At 25.0% G+C, this 7,589-nt stretch overlaps 1 long non-coding RNA gene across 1 annotated transcript; it reads left to right on the top strand.

Moving 5' to 3' along the window:
• LOC148547119 (uncharacterized) lies at window positions 1–2,489 on the top strand. The gene is made up of 4 exons (XR_015896915.1): window positions 1–145; window positions 245–298; window positions 386–523; window positions 2,212–2,489. It is a non-coding gene; the product is annotated as an uncharacterized LOC148547119 (long non-coding RNA).
• The last annotated feature ends 5,100 nt before the right edge of the window (window positions 2,490–7,589 follow it).

Raw genomic sequence — 7,589 nt, 5'->3', positions numbered from 1 at the left:
TGCAACCATGGAAGGGGAGAAGAAGAAGCAAACCCTAACCTCATCTTCAAACCTTGATAACTTTTGATCCGGAGCTCCGATTGACGAGCCGTTTGCGGCCACGCGTCGGGCTTGTCGAACTCTTCAATTCTATCTAAACAAAACAGTAAGTAAATCTCTTTTTCCTAGCTCCATTTCTGCTGGTATATGAATTTCGAGTTTAAGGTTTGAGAAACTCAATTCCTTGATGATTTTCATGTTTTAGGGGTCCACTAGACTTGATTTCTTGTGGGTATTGCCCAAGGATCAATGGGTAAAGGTAAGAGATCTCAAATCCTAATAAAATTTCTGAATTAGGAATTTGGGTATTGAGTTGTTATGTTTGGATGTGTTAATTGTGGTTTAGGTAGTGTGTATGTGAATGTTGATGCTTGTTGGAGGCTTGTTGGTGATCAAGCTTGGTTTGGGGCTGTTTGATTGAGCTTGAAGGGGCTGTAATTTTGAGTTGTGAGGCTGTCTTGGGTGAACTTAGTGATCGGCCAAGGTATGGTTTAAGTTTTGCACGTTTAATATTTACGGTGTTGTGAAAACTTAGGTTAGAGGAACCATAGAATAAGTTGAACTGTTAATTACATTTAATGAGTAGTTTGTAATGTTGTTGGAGTAAATTGTTGATGAACATAGATTGGAATTATGAGGTATTGAGGTTATTAATTTCATGCTTTTGGACTTGCTTATAATGGGTTGTATTGACGTTGATATTAATGAATTATGGTTGGTGATTGTTAATAAATGGTTGTTATATCAAGTTGATGGATTAACATGTATGAAGAGTTGATTTATGTTAATGGCATTTAATTGGTATATGTTGATGGAAGGTTGATAAATATATGATGAGAATTGGTATGGGTGAAGAATTGATGTGAACAAAGGAAAGGTTATTGATGTATGAGGTAAAAGTGGATAATTTTTTATGTTCTAGGTTGGTTGAGTTGATTAAAGCTTATATTGGTAATGGTTGTTGATGAATTGAGTTGATATGGTTTTACAATGCAAGTTTTAAATGGTAAGAAACTTAAGTTGGAGAAAAAAAGGTTTTGTTAAAAGTGGTTAAAACCAAATTTTGATGAACTTTGGACGTCCATAATATTCTCCTCAAATTTTGGATTGGGTTATGGTTTGTTGCAAATAAAAGATAGTTTCAAGAGCTTTTAATTGATACCAACTTTGTGAAAAATGGAATTTTGTGGAGAAAGTTATGGACGTTGCAAGTTTAGTGTTTAAATCTGAGTTCAGGGTGACCAAACCGGTTTTGACTATTTTTAAACCAATTTTCCACTTCTAAACCTCCATTTTCTTCCCTTTAAGGCTTAAAGTATGGTTCTAGGTCCAGTAGATAAAAGAAGCTAGGAAAACAAGATAACTTGAAGGTGAAGAAAGTTGTAAATAGTGGCTTTTATGAAGAAAATAAGGATGTTAATGAAGTTTAATGTTAAGGTTTGATACTTGATGATGTATTGATGATAATTGCCATGGCTTATGAATAATGATATCTGAGATACGAGTTTCCCTGGGTAAGAACCGTGGCTCGCCACCACGTGTTCCAGGTTGAATCTCGATACTTTGTTGACCCTACGTCGTAAGGGTGACCGGGCACGTATAAATTCCCGGTATGGATAGTCCCATTGAGTGATTATATGATGATTGAATGTGAACTCTATGCATAGACTCTTGGAGATGCGCGACGGGGGACAGTCTAAGATTTTCAAACTTGTCGGGTTGGCTGGATAACCGACAGATGGGCCTCATCAGCCATAGAACAGGCATGCATCATATGCATTTGTTTGTATTGATTGTTATGCATTTCCTGGGTATGCCTAATTGATATATATTACCTGCTATTTGTTATACTTGCTAGTTGTACTATTTGATCATTACTTGTGCGTGAACTTGTTTGGTTGCTTGTTTCTATTGCATTCTGAATGATGAAAGGATGGAGGAAACGGAGGAAATGGTTTGGTGTTAGGTTAAGTTTGAACTTGAGTAAGTTAGGCAGATTTAGAATACCTACCCCTGTTTATAGCTTCTGTTTAGTACTTAAGTTGGATAATTGAATAACGGAGTTTTAGGATTGTCTATGGCATTCTCAGGACCGTATTTCTTATGCGCGTGGCACTTTTACCATGCTGAGAACCTCCGGTTCTCATTCCATATTGTATTGTTGTTTTTCAGATGCAGGTCGAGAGGCTCCTCGCTAGACGTCTGGATCTTGGGAAGCAAAGTAGTCCTTAGGTGTATTTTGGTTTTTGGTTGTATATATGTATATATTTGTTTAGCTTACTCTCCAAGTAACTTATGTATGCTGCTCCTCTTAAAGGATTAGGGAGAGTTAGGAGTTTACTTTGATGTTTTGGTGTATTTTGGGGATACTTAAGTATGTTTATATGTATATATATATATATATATATCCTCCGGCCAGCCTTAGCTTCACAGGCTGAGTTAGGGGCTAGTTATGCTGTTACCTTGGCTTTCCTTTATTCTTCTGCTTATCTTTATCATGTTCCTATTAGGTTTCTTAGCACGCAAGTAATCCTATTCCTTGAGTGTTACGCTTTTTATTTTACGATTTTTATTTTTCCATTTTGTTTCAAGGCTCCTAGTATATTATTTCTTTCAGTATTATATGTATATCTTTACTGTTTAGAGGTCTGTAATACCACACTACCTCTGTTCTATGACTTAAGCGTAAAACACTGTGTAGTAGGGTGTTACAATGTACATGATAATAAATTGTTCAATAATTCGTACTATGCACGTGATAAGTTTGAAATTATAATTTTAAATTATTTTACTAAAATTAATTTAAATGGTAGTAATTATGTTTATTTTTTCTTAATCTAGTGTTATGTGTATCAACTCTAATATAGTTATTAATTATTTTTATTAATCTACTTTTTTTCTCTAAATTTATGATTTAGAATAACAATTATAAATATTAATAATTAAACAAATTATTATATTATAATTATTTATGTTTTATTTCCAAAATTGAAAACATACTATTTCTTTTTTATTTAATGGTTTTTTATTTATACTACCAGTATATATTAATCGATTAGTCAATAATTTTTTTATTCGTAGGATATATTTATTTATTTTGTTTAAATAATTTTAAATATTTCCTTATTTAAGTACACATATATATTAATTCACCTATATTAATTATTTTTTGATTTTTTTATTATAAATAATTATTTTAGCCTACAATAATTATACTGATTTTGTTATTCCATTAATACCATCATATGCTTAATAATAAATAATACTAATTTCCATATATATATATATATATATATATATATATATATTAATTGTATGTAAATATATTTAAATCGTATATATTAATTAATTTTTTTATCATAATTAATTTTTTTTGAGTCTACAATCATTCAATAATTTTTTATTCTTTATTATTAATGTCATCGTATGTGTAATTTTTATAAATTATAATAATTTCTTTATTTATCTATACATATATATTAATTTTGTTAATAATTCTAAATATTTGTTTATATATATATATATTAATGGTACATATAAAAATTTAAGTCACATATATTAATTATTTTTTTGTTATAATTATTTTTTTATATATATATGATTATTTTTTATTCTACAATCGAATAATAATTTTTTATTTTTTATATCTATGCATATTCTCCAATCCCTTTTCATATGTATGATTAACAATTTTTTTTAAATGGTGATATTTTAATTTTTTTTTCTTTTACGTATTTTTATATATTAGCAAGAAAGCAAAACCACGTATTGTGACTCTTTTTCCTTTTTCACGTTTTAAACTTAATTAATCAATCTTGTGTCCAAAACAGATGTTAGTTAATCTTAATTAAACTTTTAATCATTATAATTTATTGATGAATTACATTTCTCTTAATAATTGCATTACTAATCTAAAATACGAAAAAAATGTGATACATATATCAAAAAAGAAAACAAACTTAAAAAAATCATATTAAAAAGTTTAAAAATAACATATCCATAAAGAATAGTCATAATATATAAATTGAGACAACAATTTAAATTTTTCTAAAACTAATTTAATCAACTACCAATATTAGAACTAAATTATTTAAATAATATTTAATCTATTCTAATCCTTAGATACGTATAGATTAGAGTCATTCTCGTAATAACCAACCGAAATAACATCATAAGATCGAATACTTAGAATCGGTACAAATTCAAACTATCTTCTTGTTAAAATTGTCAAATTAAATTGACTTTTATTCTCTTCAATGGTATTGCATTAATGCACCAAAAGACCGGTAGTTTTTGAAAAAATACAATATGTTATAAAATTATTTTAATACAAAAAATTTAAGAGAAAAAAATTTAAATATAGTACCAATCTTTGAATTGTATCTTCAAGGTTGGCACGAATTTTTCAAAATTGAACCTAAATTGAGGAAATTCGATCTCATTATATGCTCCACTTCGAATATTTTTGGACAAACATAGAAAACGTAGAGGGGATGTGACTTGAACTTGACCTACAAAACTCTTTAGAAATAATTGCCCAATCTAAAAAGAATAACAGATTAGAAAAAATGCTTTGTTTCTTAGATTTAGACTCACTAACCACAAAGAAACACTATATTTATAGCCTTTAGTAGTACAAAAATAATTATAGAAATTAATTATTGCAATATCAATTTACCACTATGAACATTAGTATCATATTTATAGCAATTAGAATTATAAATTTATGTTTATTTTTTTATATAATTATAATTAAGATATTTTTTAAATCAGTATAATTATGCATTATTCATTAAATGCTAATTGTAATATAATTCTAATAAAGATATTTTTTAAAATAAATTTAGAAGAGAGAATAGTGCCTTTATTTTGAAAAGAAAATAAATTCATGAAAAATTGACACCTTACTTTTATTAGTTGGGAGAAAATCCAATTTTAGTATATTAAGTAGATTATTTTATATAATTATAATAAAGATATTTTTTAAATTGGTATAATCATGCATTATTCATTAAATGCTAATTGTAATATAATTATAATAAAGATATTTTTCTAAAAATAATTTTAGAAGAGAGAATAGTGCTTTCATTTCATGAGAATAGTACTTTCTAAAAATAAAGATATTTTCCTAAATTAGTATAATCATGTATTATTCATTAAATGCTAATTGTAATATAATTATAATAAAGATATTTTTCTAAAAATAATTTTAGAAGAGAGAAGAGTGCTTTAATTACATGAAAATAGTACTTTCTAAAAATAAAGATATGTTCCTAAATTAGTATAATTATGTATTATTCATTAAATATTAATTATAATAAATATATTTTTTATAAAATAATTTAGAATAGAGGATATGAAATTTCATTTTGGAGGGAAAACGGAGTCATGAGAGATCGACACGTCACCTTCACTAGTTGGGGAAAAACCCAGTTTTAGTATATATATATATATATATATATATATATATATATATATATATATACACACACACACTAATTATACACGGTAATAATTAGCAAATTTTTTAATGAAGATACTTGCTACAATTAGGTAAAATTTATGCCATTATATTTTATTAACCTTTATGATTAATTCAATAGAGATACTTATTCAATATATATGTTATCTACATTAATTATATGCCAATATTTTTAGGAAAGAGTTAAAAGAGGAGATATATAAATATATATAATATTATTACTACATAGAAAGTATACATAAATTGCTATATTTTTTATTATATTATACAATTTAAAATTATAGTATTATGTTATTATTAATTATAGATACTTGCTATAATTATATCAAATTTAATTATGACTCCAAATAAATAAAATAGATAACATTTAATATATTTTTTTTTCTTTTTTACATTCAATATTTACTGTAAATATAAAAATAAAATAATTAATGAAAAAATATGAGCAGAAAATAAAATATATTAATTAAAATTCAATTTGTTATCTAATTAATCTGTCCATACGATATAACTTTACGAAAATATTATGAATCACAACCTTTTTTATTCTAAAAAAAATACTATATGTAGCCTTTAGTAGTACAAAAATAATTATAAGAATTAATTATTGATATTGATATTAATCACAGTTGATTATTGATATCCTAATTTTTTTAAAATATATTTTACCTTTTTAAAATATAATGCATATACTGTGTAGACCTTATTATTATTATTATTATCCACTAATTGATATCAAATTAAATGGGTCACTATTAATGTGTGTATTAACTATCTCCTAATAAAATTATTGCAGTTGAAAGAGAATTAAAACTATATCAATTGATATAATTAGAATGATTAAAAATATCGATGATTAATAAGTAGTTTAATAACGCATTGAATATTGATTTGATATAATTATAATGAAGATATTTTCTTAAATTAATATAATCATGTATTATTCATAAACTAATTGTAATATAATTAGAATAAATTTATTTGAGATAAAAAAAAGAGTTCATGTGTAATTTTCAAAAATTATAATAATTTTTTATTTATGTATACATATATATTAATTTTGTTAAATAATTCTCTATATATATATATATGTATGTGTGTGTATATTACTGTAGTTTTTCTTAATATATATACATATACATAAATAATTATATACATATACATAAATAAAAAATATATGAATTATATTTTGTTAAACCCCATGTTACCGATTATTAAAAATATTTAAATCACATGTATTAATTATTTTTTTGTTATAATTATTTCATTATATATATATGATTATTTTTTATTCTACAATCGTACAATAATTTTTTGTTTTTTATATTCGTATATATTCCTCAATCCCAGCCCATTTATACGTATATTAACAGTTTTCTTTTTAATAGTGATGTTTTAATTTTTTATTTTTCTTTTTTTTACGTATCTTTTCTTTTTTTTTTTTAAATTGTGATATTTTAATATTTTTTTAAATACATTTTTTTAATAATTACATTACTAATCTGAAATATAAAATGAGAAAAAAAAGGTGATACATATATCTAAGAAAGAAAATAAACTTAAAAATCAGAAAAAAATTATATTAAAAAATATAAAAATAATATATTCAAAAAGAATAGTCGTAATATATAAATTGAGTCAACAATCTAAATTTATCTAAAACTAATTTAATCAAATACCAATATTAGAAATGAATTACTTAAATAGTATTTAATCTATTTTAGTCTTTAGACACGTATATATTAGAGTCATTCGCGTAACGACAACCAACTGAAACAACATCGTAAGTTCGAACATTTAGAATTTGTACAAACTCAGAATATTCCCTTGTTCTTTGAAACCTTCTGTATCCCTGATAGAGTTGAATCGCAATTCCTTTTATGGAAAATAGTTACGGATGTGGCTTTGATGTGTTGGAGACCAAAATTCGGAAGTCACTATTTATATCTAAGTGTGACACCCATTAAACCCTAAAGGCCAAATAAAATAACATCTCTTGTTTTATTCTCATTTAATTCTAAATCAAAAGTAATAATGACTTATTTAATTCAACATTTATGATAATAAA

The sequence above is a fragment of the Arachis ipaensis genome, chromosome B8 (assembly GCF_059453495.1).
Source record: "Arachis ipaensis isolate K30076 ecotype BB chromosome B8, ASM5945349v1, whole genome shotgun sequence".
NCBI classification, from domain to species: Eukaryota; Viridiplantae; Streptophyta; class Magnoliopsida; order Fabales; family Fabaceae; genus Arachis; species Arachis ipaensis.
The sequence above is the reverse complement of the archived record's forward strand: the minus strand, read 5'-3'. Positions and strand labels throughout refer to the sequence as shown.